Below are 13,263 nucleotides of genomic sequence, written 5' to 3'. Positions count from 1 at the left end.
ATAAACAAATTGCTCCAAGCCACGAAGCACCTGCTAAATGGTGTATTGCCGTAAGAATTTGACTAATCCCGAAGGAAGACGAGTATGAAATTTGTTATTCCACGCTTCAGGATCGGTATGCGTACAGCTGACTGATGCAATCGAATTGAAACTTCACATATCAATCAGTGGCAATATTGCTTCGATATCTTCACCAATCGGTGAAGATGAGCCTCCCTCGAAACAAAAGTTACAGAGGAATGTAACTTCCGTGTTGCCCAGACCCTCGTGGATGAGACTATCGGTGCATCGTTTCGAGTAAAAGAAACGTCCACGGAGGTCGCGTCAGTGTAACAGAGGAATAAAAATGATTCGATCGTTTTGTCCACACCTGGTAAGTGTAGGGAATTGCAAATCACTGGTCTGGAAGTACGAGGCAGGATTCAGATGCCCGAAGGCGCGCCTAGCGCGCGTTGCTCTCTTCCGGGAGGAGCAGAAGCCGATCGAAGAGGATTACAAACGTCGGTGCCGAGTGAGTTTGGGAGAGCGGACTGTACCAACGGTAATCCATAAGGTATTTCCTGTCCGAGGCGATAGTCAGGGAATATCGAATTCAACGTTCGATTTAATTTACGGAGTATGCGGTGAGCAGAAGTTCCGACGTTCGGCATTCCAGCTGAAAGGAATTCTTTCGGTGCTCGAAGGTCCCGCGTAAATCATCCGCGACAAGGAATTTTAAACGTGAAATTTTCTTCCAATCAGGCCAGTTGCCAGGTCGGCCCGGCACCCGTAATTAAAGACAGTCGAATTGCCACTCGACGATAACGAACTGGAAGAGAATAAAGGAGGCGGTCAACGAGCCAGACAACTCTAAGAAGCGTGACTAACAACTTCATAGGCTTCGCAGCATTTGTTTTCAGACGCCGGAGAGAGAGAAAAAGCGCGCGAGTGAGAGAGAGAGAGAGAGAGAGAGACCAGCTACGCCTCGGATTCGTAAGCTCCGCTGTTTTATACCGTATGTCACGTCACGTAGTCTCGTTACGCATGACGTACGCTTTCCTGGATGTAAGAATGCACTTCCCTCATTGTCGGATCGACCAGACAGATGCACCGCTAATTCGGAGAGTCTCGCGCCGACGCGAAAAAACCCGTAATTCGATAGTTAACAGGTCACCTACCCGCGAGGATTCAAGCTCCGCCCTCGAAATGCAGCACCAGAAACTACCAACAACAATTTAGTAAAATCCTCTGTGTCTAAGGAGAACGCAAGCATTTTTCTACACAGAATAAAAATAATAAATATTCGAAAAAATTGGAAGAGGTTTCCTGCAAGCAACGTCACGCCGCATGTAATTTCTTTTTGTGTTTGCACTATCTTCATTAGAAGCGAAGGTGACCTTCAATTTTCTAAACGAACTGCTGCATATTCTTGTGCATATCCTATGAAAACGCGTGTCAAGACAAATTCGTTCGTATACAACGCAATGACCGTGTCAAGGTCATACAAGGTCGGAAATGAAAGAAGCTTTTCGAGCGTTGTTGCGTTGGCGTTGTATTACACGACTATATGAAATGCGAATTCCATCAACGAATTTCTATTAAAGTATTTGTCCGTATATGTTTGAATTGCATCCTGTTTTTGATTAATTTTCGAGATGATGAAACACGATGGATGCAGAATGCAATGGCACACTAAATTGCGATTTGCAGAACGTACTGTTTACTCGGAACCAGAGAAAGAAAAATAATGAAAAGACAAGGAGGACAAACTGACTAACATTTTTAACAAATCTCGCTGTCAACGTCAAAGGCTAGTCGCGATAAAATGCATTTCAGCAGTGCACGTCGAGCGCAACGAAGCGGCGTCAGATATCGTCCGACGACGGGGTTGCGTTCTCGTCGAAGGACGGAGCGGATTTCATTGATCTGGCGAATCGCGGATGCGATTTCAGCTATGCAAAAAAAAAAAAGACGGACGCAAACGGATTGCGATTCTGTTGCGATCACTGGACCTGGGCAAGGTGAAGTCAATGACCAGCGCGGAAGAATGGTGGAAACCAAGAAACAGTGAGAAAGGGGCCGAAGCGAGTCAGAAGAGGAAGGTAACAAGAAGGAAGAGGAGGAAGAAGATGAAGAAGAAGAAGGGGATGGGGCGAGGGGAGAAGGAACGAGACGGGCGGAGACTTTCCGTTAGCCCGTAATTTTCGGATCCCGGCAGTGCATTGGGTGGGTCAAGGGAAGATGGATGTACCTTTTCGAGCGCTCCGCTACGCGTTGTGCCACTTTGATGCAACACCGGAGCGCGCGGATGGAAAGAGGGTCCATTAGCGGAGCCATTTGAATATTTGCAAAGCGTACAAAACCGAGCGTCGGGGGTTAAAAAGATGTGTAATACACGGACCGACCGACCGGCGACGCTGCCATTCCCTCCGCGTAAAATTGTCGCGAACCCAGCCGCGACTACCGCTCGCTTAAAATTTAATGCTTCACCGTTAAACAGCGTCTGTTGTTGTCCCGGCGAAACAACAGGAAAACGTCTCGCTGACTCGCGCTAGCCGGACAAAACATTATTTATGGACGCTTCGAGTCTCGATCTTTAAACGCAAGCGAAATCCTCTCGGACCGCGTCCGTTTCCTCGGTCCCGCGGATTTTCAAATATTTAATCCTCCGTCCCGTTCCTCGTGACAATTTGACAGATTTTTCTCGGGAAACGCGGCGCACGAAGCGACAAACACGGGAGACCATTCTGCCCACCGCGTCGCTTTATTATTTGTGAACGACCAACGATTTTATCCTTTCGATTTTCGATGGAAGTTTTGTTGCCGGGGTTGTGCACTCCGCGTGGAATTAGTCGTTCTTTGACAGAACGGAAATTCAACGCCAAGGGACGTGTTGGAGAATTGAAGGACTTAAGTCCTATAATCCGAAATTAATTTGAAGCCCCGCGCCGATGCTAATTTCGGTAATTATACGCGCGGGAATCGTTGCGCTGTCTCATTACCGCGAAACAATTATGTCGACTCGGTCCGACGGGAAGTTTTCCGCGTTCGATTAAAATTTTGTTGGAAATATCGAAAGCATCCGGATTCGTATTTTTATCTTCGTTTCGCGCAAAATTTTCAACTCGTCACAATTTTCCCGCTTTCGTTTCGCTACGTAAAAATTCAATCAACGTCTCATTCATTTCCAGTATTCCGAAAATGTTGAATTTCAGACCGACCCGTCTCGGAAGACTGTTTAATAGAGAGCTGTGTTCACGCATAGCATCCCTAAATTCAGTTTCCGTTGAAAAGCAGAGGAGAAACTTATTTCCGCAAGTTGCTTCCTCGGCTAAATTGATCGCATTTCGGATTCTATACTCGTCTCGCGAGTATCGTATTCAGGAAACATAATTGACGAAATGTCAATTGTGTTGCTACATACGGTGTACTCCCCTGGCAATATATAAATTGCATAGGTATACGCGAATTCCCATTGCCATATCTAATTCCGCGAAAACTGCGTCGACTTAATTTCTTCCAGTGACTAAAAAATTCCTTATCCTGGAAAAAAAACTGAAAATCTTCTATCTCAGAAATTTGCCGCAATCGCGTAAAAATACATATTTAACCATAAATAAATAATCGCGACGCCAATTGAAAACTCGGATTCCTTTTACTGTTCAATTCGACTGCCAATCTTAAAAATTCTATGATAAATCGAAGTGATGTTAAATAAAAATGGAAAAGTTAAAATATATGATACACCCAGTAGTCCTGAAACCTTCTTGCATTTTTTCGATCTTATTATTAACGAAATTTACACAGTCTTATAATAATTATTCTTCTAATCTAGTTAATTTCAGTCTTAATAAATTAAAATTCAGTGGCATTAATCTAACAAACTAAATTTATGAATTTATGACTGAATGAGTGCAATTTAAAGCAGTGGACAGATGAAAAGAATTCAGGAACACCACTTTCGAATTCAATTAAAAAAATAAATAAAGAAATTGTTTGATCGCCCCTGTTTCTCCAAATTGATGCAAACAATTTCTATTCTGCATAAAGAACCTCAGTGTTCAGGTATGAAAATGATTTTTTAATCCGTAGCCCTGGTCCAAGATGGCCACCGTCACATTTATAACGAGTTGATCTTTCTCTTATCTGCAATCTATCTTATATTGAGTATAAAAATACTACGGGTCAAATCGGACCCCGGTGTCGCCGGTTAATCCCGCGTACAGCGCGCAACAGAGTCCACCGTGTCCTTGAGCGTGTAAAAATGTGTCGCGGCAGATTCGGGTAATGGAAGATTACACGAAAGACGAACAACGCGATAACTCGGTTTATCGCGATGCCAAGAGAGCTGCGAGAGCTACGTTAGAGGCGTGCATTCACGATCAAAAGTTCTCCGCTTTCTTTGTAATAAAAAGAGTTTCGAGTTCCGCTGACCTAGCCGGATTCACAGGCAACTTAGCGGCGCGCTGGCGTGGGCGGTTTCCCGTTTTACATTTCTCTAACGTGACTCCACTGTTATCCTTATCGCCCCGGCTACGGCGAGCGAGCATGCGATACCGAGGATTCTTGTATTGATACGTTTCCGTGCGGCAGCGACAACGACGACGACGACGAGCTGCCAGGAGCAACTCCTACGGAGATTTCGACGGTTTCGTTAAATGGCCCGCGGCGATTTTGCCTGCTCCCATTGCCACTCATCAACGGCTGCTAAACCACTTCCGCGAGATTTCGCTTTCGCCAGACGTGCCATCCTGTGCTAATAATTGGCCAACTGTTGAATCGAATTTTTGGCGATCCTTGTTTACTCGACGCGCGACGCTCTCGTCGATACGCAATCTTTTACGCGGTATATGTCAACAATAGGGGTCTTGCCAGCGTCGTGCATCGTCCAGGAAACATACCCGTGTTGTGTTTACACTCCTCGACGTGGGGATTATTCCGCGACGTTTATCATCGAGGCCTCGGCGACATATACAGAGAAAATCACTGTATTACATAGCGGATCTTATGCGGTCATAAGAAAAATTAGTAGATCCAATTTAAGACAGAACAAGCATCAGAGAAATTATGGCACATCCGAGCCGTGTTATATTTATACTTCTCGGCGTCCGAGGCCTCTCGAGCTTCAGGGCCCCTCACGGGGTACACCCCGCGGTAGTGGGTACGTTCACGACGGGCCCATATTTTGGCAGTTGCATTTCTACCACCGGCGGTACATCCCGTCGCGAATGTGTTCATTCCGCGACGTTTATCATCCAGGTCGTGGTGACATATACAGAAATCACTGTATGTACTCCGAAGCTCGCGTTTTGTAATTTCAAACGTGTCGTAGTGCTGGATACGCTCATCATCAACTCTAGGTAATTAACCCCTTACGATTATCTACGTGGCTGAAATAATTTCTTTGAACACTGGGTTTACGGAGCTTCAGAAATGACTATTTCACGTTACTTTATAAAAATGAATGTATCTATCAAAATTCTTACCTATTTTTTAAATAATATATACGCAAAGAAAACAATTTGTTAAATAATCCCTCAAGAATGCGTCTTTACAATCTCAATATTCGTAAATTAAAAGTATTAGAATCCGTCATAATCCGTTAATAAATTCCTAGAAGAAGAATTAAATTGGTATACAGCGGCTTCCGGTGAGCGTGACGTCGGCCATTGGCCGAGGAATCCGTCCGTTGTCGCCGCGCCCTGATTGGTCCCGTGTTATTCGTTAATAACTCCTCAAAAAAGCCGCGTAGAACATTTTCGCAAAGGGAAAAGTGATTGCAAATGGCCTCGGGAATCACCTCTTTCTATACCTCGATAAAATCGCAGAAATATTTGGAATACACTTTACACCGCGAGTTCAGTACAGTATTCTTCAAACCGACCGAACTCAATTGCAAAATATTCCATAACTCTCTGAATAATATTTTATATATTCGGTACATTTCGGTAAATATTTTATTCGGTTACTCTTTATATTATGTAACGCTAAACGTACCACCACCGGTCAAATGACCGGATCTAGATTTTTTATTTGACAATTTTTGAAATTATAAAGATGCTTTCATCAGCAATGATTCAATAAATATCTTTAGTAGAGCGCGCATTGCAATAAGAATCGCGCAAAGTCTAAATAAATTAAATCTTTATTTTTATAAGGCAACATGTACCTGTTACATTTATAGCTCGGTACGTTTAGTGTTAACCCTTAGCACTGTAAGGCACCGCTAAAAATTGCTGTATCATTATTCAAAATATTTTTTAAATTATTAAACTTGTTTGTATTTGATAAATTACTAAACATTTCAGTATTGTAGGAATAAATTGCACCATTTTCGAATGTGTAACATGAAAAATATATGTATAGACGGGAAATATTCTTGGTCGGAAGAAATGTTTCGTTTTGGTGTTAAAATAGCTTCGCGTGCAAAGGGTTAAAAATTTTCGACCACCGGTGTCTGTCATAGAGTACGTAAAATCCACGGTTGGATGAAAATCGTAGACGCTCGGCTCGAATAAAAATTTGCAGCACGCTCTCTCGACGCTAAAGACTTCGCTGCGTCGTTCTCGAAAGACTCTGGAAGCGTTACTTCGAAGTGGTCGAAGTTTTCATCAGTGGAATCCCACGATATGCGCTGCAAGCAAGCAAGCAAGCAAGCAAGCAAGCAAGCAACGAAGAAAGAAAGAAAGAAGCAGAAAGAGATCGCGCAAACGGGTAAACGGAGTTAATCGCGGGAACGACTGTGCTCGGGCTAATTCGCCGTTTGAAAAATTACGGCACGCGCGTTAGCGAGCATGTTCGGCGGAAGCTTCGGTTGGAAAAATTCAGGGCGAGGATCTCGTTCGATTCTCTCCTACCGGTGCGCGGGAAGAAAGACGGGAGGGAAATGCTTGGGGTCCGGTCCCGTTATGCAGTTTCGCAGATACACACCGAAAATGGTTCTGCTTCAGTTGCCGCTAAAACGATGGGAATTTTGCGTTACGCGCGCGGCCAACGGCCAGATGAAAGGAGAAAGAGCGAGCTGCTTCTGCGGTAACAGCAGTTGCAGCGGTAATTTTACTTTACGCCGGCAATAAATGCGCTCCGCTCACGCACGCTTCCGCGATACCGCCGTTTCCTTCTCTCCTTTTCGCGTGTACATATCTCGCTTGCCCGCTTCTTAAAGTCGCCGCTTCTTAGCGCCCGCGGCGTGGCACGAGCCTCGAAAAAACGAATATTAAGTTTATATATATATATATATATAAACGAATATATATATATGTGTGTGTACGTATATTTCTCCGTGCGCCACCGTTTTCGCCGGCGTCGCGCACGCGAGCTCTTTATTAACACGTTTCACCGGCAAGTCCGTATTTCATTTCTCTGTCTCGATTCGTTCCCTCCTCCTTCTTCCCGTGACAAATTCTGCACGCTCGCGAGAACACCTCATAAATGCCCGCTATTGCAAGTATTTACTCCGATCGAAAGATAACGCCGAGAATTTACGCGGCACACAATGTGCACCCGTGTCGGTGCAGCCGCTTGCACTTCGCCTGGCGGGACGCGTTGGATCCGATGCGAATTCGACCCGAAGTTTTCACATTGAAATTTTAACCTCTTAATTTTCAGGCATAGGAACTTCTCGATGCTTACTTGCTTAATTGGTCGGCGAAACTCCTGGCGTTTTAACGCGTCCAATGATTTCGAGTCCGTGTGTGTTCTAACGTTATTTCATTGTACTGTGTCTTTGAAAATTCTGACGTGACGGACATAATCAGTTTTACCTTGTTGCAAGACAAAGTAAATGAGTTAATTTTCAAATTATGCTTCAGCGATGGCGTCACATTTTTAAGAAATGCCTCTCACAACACGGGCATAAACGAATCAATTTACAGTATGTACAATAGATAAATAGGTAAAGTATTTCTTAAAAATATGAGGCTATAAATGAAATTGATTTGTTTGGAGTATAAAATAAAAATTGGTGAAATATTGTCCTAGACTCATATGCAACTATTCCTGGGATTAATATTGATACTAATAATAATATTAATAAAGCTGAGCTATTTTATAATTCTCAAGTAAGATCACATATTAAATTGTACTTTAAAACATAGAACACTGGAGATTTAACACAGCATTTTAAGTACCGAAAGTAGTTAACCCCAATATTTTCATCCGAAGACATTTCTTCTAACCCTCTAAAATTTCCATTGCACATGATTAACTTCCTTCTGTGCGTACGAAATTGATTACCATTACTCGTGCTTAGGTCATTAAAATTTTTAGCAATTTCTTAAATATTAGGCTGGTTCGAAAAATTCCTTTCGCAATTTGTATGTTTAATATCACCAAGTAACTCGAACATACAAAAAAAAATCATAATCATAGTTCCATTAATGTTTCGTTTTTCCCCAAGCTATTTTTTAAGAAACTGATGCGAATTGAATGTATTAATTAAATACGAAACCGGGACCGACTAGTACATACGTAGCAATTTCAAAATTGTTTTAAATAATCGCAACTTTCAGTGACAACTTAAAAGCGTCGTTCGAACGTTCCAACGTTAAAATAAATGATCGTGCCAGAGAGTTAATTATTTCCTCGTTTGGAATTCAATCGGGAAAACAAGTTCCAAAGACAAGAAAAATGGAATTGCAATTAGCGAGCGTCAAGGGGCGTTTGCACTTGTACAGTCGAAGCTGGTAATATCACGGGTTCAAGGGGCAGAAAATGACATGTTCATTTTAGCTGCGCAAATAGAAGGCAACGCTTGAGTAGTCACCAAATACAATAAAAGTCGAGGGGCATTGTTTCGTGCAGCCAGCACGACAATTTAGTTTCGCGATTCGTGAGTGAGTGACAGGAAAAATTAATTTCACGCGAAACACTTTCTTCTCTTCTGTAACCTCATTTTCATGCGCTGGCGGCTGCCTTCTCGGCTTCCGTAAACTCGATTCATCGAAACTGTTCCGCAAACGCGTCTGGGGAAGGGGCAAACAATTAAAGAAAATTAATTTCTTCAAATCGATTCAGACGACGCTTATTACAAATAGAGTAATTGCGTAATCTCCACTGTGAGTCAATTCGATTTGAAAGCAAACCACAGACAAAGATTCTGTGAGTCTTTCGCCATCTTTAACGTTGGTTAGAAATTCTGTAATTGTAAATATAAGACATCGAGAAATTAATTGGATCTCCACTGTGAGCGAAATTAATTAAAAAATAAACCACAGGCAAAGATTCTGCGATATTTTTACAATTTTTTCATTTTAGAAACGTAACATTTTAGTAACGATTAAACAACTAGCAAAGTGTTTTGGAGACCCGATCTTACGAATTGTCAGACTGTAAAACATTCTATTTTAATGAATATTGTCTCCGCGATTGAACAACGTCGCTGCAAATGCTTTTTACAGACAAGTCCTCTCGCATCGCTAAGCAATTGTGTTAAATTCGATGCTCACGCTGTCTGAGTATTTGGGTTGTGCTTCGTTCTTACATCAGTTTTCACTCGGTAGACTTTCTCGTGTTTCTCCTCTTCTCTTGTATATTTATTTTCGTGCAAAGCAGTTCTTGTGTATCAAGTCTAACCTTGTCTGAATTTGTGTGTGTGCAGAAAAGGCAGAGGATTTCCAGACGCCAGCAGTTACAAGCGGAAGGTAAGTCTCCGGCGTTGTTTTAATTATTTTTACGTATGAAAATGCGAGAAATCGTCAGAAATATATGACACTGTACATACATCATCGATTTCCCTCATAAATTGCTAGGAAAAGTGCAAACAAAATTCCTTTAAACCATTTTTTGGGAACTGGCCATTTTGAAGAATCATCAGGTGTTCGTGTCGGAGGATACTGTTTGGTTATCGTGTTTGCGCATTATTCACTTTTTCAATTTGCAAATATTATCTGTGTACCAATATTGTTTGTTTCTATAGACAGATGATACCGCGGCGCAATTAATATTTATAAACATGATGCAGTATGACACCTGGCAACTGTAGTCTACATTTTTCATGTATTTTTATCTATCAACTCATTTCTCAAACTTTATGACTCGCTTCGAGAAGTATTTGTATCTCCATAAAATCTCCAAATATCGTAGGAACTGAAAAGATTGTACCAACATAAAAAATAACAAGGAAGCGATACAAAAATAATAAAGATTAATAAGAATAACAAAGACTGTAGGATATTAGTTTATAAATATTGCGGGGAAAGCCTTCCTTCCCCATGAAAATTCATTCCGTTTTTCTTTCTGAAGTAATTTATATTTTCCGAAGAGGAAATAATAAAGAAATAGTAAAGATCCTGTAGAAATTACAAATGGAATCTTACTCTGGAAGCTTAATTTATAATTTTCCATAAAAATATCAATTTATTTTTCATTCTATGATAATTTATGCTTCTTTATCGATACCGTGTCGTCGTGGTTTTTCGATAATCTTGAAACGCATTTAAATTTTGACTGTGAAGTCGAAGATAGAAAATGAAATATTTCGAGTACGAGAAGTGGGATTTTATAGCAAAACGAATACGTCGAGCGCGGATCATTATCTTCGATCGCTGGCTGACATCGGATTAATTCGCACGGGCTCTGATAAACCACGTTGCGTCACCTGTAACGAGAACGCGGATCGCACGAGTGCCTCGAATTCCCCCGCAAACATATAATTAATCGTTCTTCAGGCACGAACAAAGAGACTATGTCACGAGGCGCAGTTTTGTGGCTCGCAGACCCGTTCGCCGAATGAAATTCCGCGTCGAATAGCTCTTTGCTCGCTCTGAATTATATACAAGGACATTAGGTGAGCCAATTCCATCTTGTTTCACGCTCAGCTGTTACATGGATACTTGACTGTCAACAGACTGCTGACGTTCTCGCGAGTTCTCTGTTTTAAACGACACAATATAGCGATTTCCAGCGTCCCACCTTTGTGCATTTCGCACACTGCAGTGTTGTTTAAGTATGCTTTCCAACTGGTTACTAACTTAGTAAATTTATACTTCAACCCTTCGAGGACGAATATTGGTTGCCATATTGGTGACATCAGGCTTACGTATTCAATTACTAAAGTTGCTATTTAATTATTTTAGCGACAGATCAGTATTTTTTATTTGTTCCCAGAACTGGAAACTTTGATATAGAATTTAGCTTCTTAAAGAAAACTATTTTCAATATTAACAAAAAATTCTAGTCTATAAAAGGTTAGCAATTATTCCTAATTTTGGTTATTTCGTTCCATTTAATCTCTTGGTTGAAATGAAATTCATTATTAAGAGATGAATCAACTAATTGAGTTCGAGAAAGTGAAACACTTTTCAGTATTTTATGTTGAAATTCTAGTCAATTTTTCCTTATTTTGGAAACATAATTACCACTAGTTTTGTTCATGGTGCTTAGCCAACTGTTTCCTTAGAATCTAAAATTAATATTTAGCAAGACTGACTAATAAACTGAAGCTGTCCGGACAAAAAATAGAGTTAAGTATTGCGAATAAAATAAATATAAACAGTTATGGAATAAACTGTGTAAAATATCAGTCTTTAGTGAACATTCTCGTGTCGAAGGATTTAACAACAAATACGCGTTCAACATGGCATATGTGCATTCGATATAACCCGTCTGTCGCGACACCGCATTTAATAGATCCTGTAATTTAATCGATCCATTAAAGGGTTCACGGCTGTTTAAGATACAGGATGCATTAATGAAGTGACAGATACCGAATTGCATCTGTGATAGATACTATCAGAATATCCAATCGCCTTGGATAGACATTCACTGAAACAGATCACAACGACCGATTGCATATACGATAAACGTCAATATGTCAATCCCATCGTATATGACAGTTTCGAATCTTATCTCCGTACGATGTTTCACGGATAAATCGAAGTATTATCGATGTTAGTTTCATGCTGATAGACAGATTTTTCTAAACCGTACAGGAGGCGTCGGCAATCGTGCGGTGATTTCTTCTGATTGGAACGTGTAAATGATATCTATCGATACTTATCTAAGATTCACGATGATGCTCGCACTTATGTTAGTACGCGGCTACAGTTTTAATATGGGTTATTAGCCGATGTCTTGCGATTTTTTTTTTAGAGAACAAAGAAACAACACGGAGCTTCTCGCGAGAGCGAAAAGCAATTTTTCATTTTTTCCATACCAAATCGAGTATATTTACTCGTACCGCGCTTGGACATTTAACAATTTATTATATTTAAAGACACGTGGCAATGAATTATTTTGAATTATAGACATAGAAAGAATATAAAAATACTGTTTTACTATGGCACCTCAACCAGAATTATTCAGAAAGGAAATGAACGCCCACAATTTTTATCTCTAACATAAATGCGCAGTGCAGCGACGACACAGAGTAACATTCCAAACAATTATCCAACTGTCCAGCAAAGAACACCGTTGTCAACGGGAGAACTCGCTGAATCAATTCAGGGCTGCTTCAAGAATCGCATCCATTGGTCCCCGGTATTTTGCATAATCCGCTTTGCTCGAAGGAAGACGGTGTTTCCGAGTGTCCGCGCGGTTTTACAGAGTCCGCCCAGCCGGAAGCGCGAGGTGTCTTCCTGAGAGCTGAAAAGACAGCAGGAATAAGGGAGGAAGGCGAGGGGGAGGGGGTTGAGGGGGGCCTTGTCGCCACCAGCGGCGGCGGTCGCGATGAAATCGAGCGATGACAACGGGTAATTACTTTTGCGGATAAACAGCCTCGCCAGAGTTCGCTGGACAAGCCCGTAAACTCTCAGCGGGGGCGCTAGAACGCGGAGAAAGGACGGCCGATAGAACAAGGGAGCGAGAGAAAACCAGAGAGAAAGAGAAAGAGGAGAGAGGGAGATAGAGGGAGAGAGAGAGATAAAGAGAGAGAGAGAGGACCAGAGGCGACGTAGCTCCCTGCGCGTATCAAACTTTGTTTTGTCGTTTGCCGCACGACGATGTAACTTACCCTCGTGTTTACTAAACGTGGTTACGTTCCCTACCCCCATCCTACTCGGCCACTATTTCTATTTCCTCCTCATCTACGATCTACCCGGCTGTCTTTTACCACCTACCGAGCTCTTCGCTGCTTTCACCAGCCGCACAGGGGCACTCTAGTCGGGGTGTACACGCCATTAATCCCCCCAGTAACCACCCCCTCTATACCGCCGCCATACCTCTTCCAAAAAACGTTCCCGGGTCCAGAAATCTCAGATGTCTCTTTGCACCCAATTTCACGATCCCAAATGGGGATCATGGTGCGTAATGGATCGAGGTTTCACCTGCTGGCTCCTGAGCCGATGT

The 13,263-nt window shown here is 42.0% G+C and overlaps 1 protein-coding gene across 1 annotated transcript in view; it reads left to right on the top strand.

The window, feature by feature from the left end:
* Positions 1–13,263, top strand: part of Neo (ZP and PAN domain-containing protein neyo) — a 390,616-nt gene that overhangs the window by 32,622 nt on the left and 344,731 nt on the right. Inside the window, exon 2 of the mRNA XM_076803529.1 lies at positions 9,578–9,620. The gene's annotated coding sequence lies outside the window, so the exon portion shown is untranslated. The remainder of the gene's footprint in view (positions 1–9,577; positions 9,621–13,263) is intronic.

The sequence above is a fragment of the Halictus rubicundus genome, chromosome 18 (assembly GCF_050948215.1).
Source record: "Halictus rubicundus isolate RS-2024b chromosome 18, iyHalRubi1_principal, whole genome shotgun sequence".
NCBI lineage: Eukaryota > Metazoa > Arthropoda > Insecta > Hymenoptera > Halictidae > Halictus > Halictus rubicundus.
The sequence above is the reverse complement of the archived record's forward strand: the minus strand, read 5'-3'. Positions and strand labels throughout refer to the sequence as shown.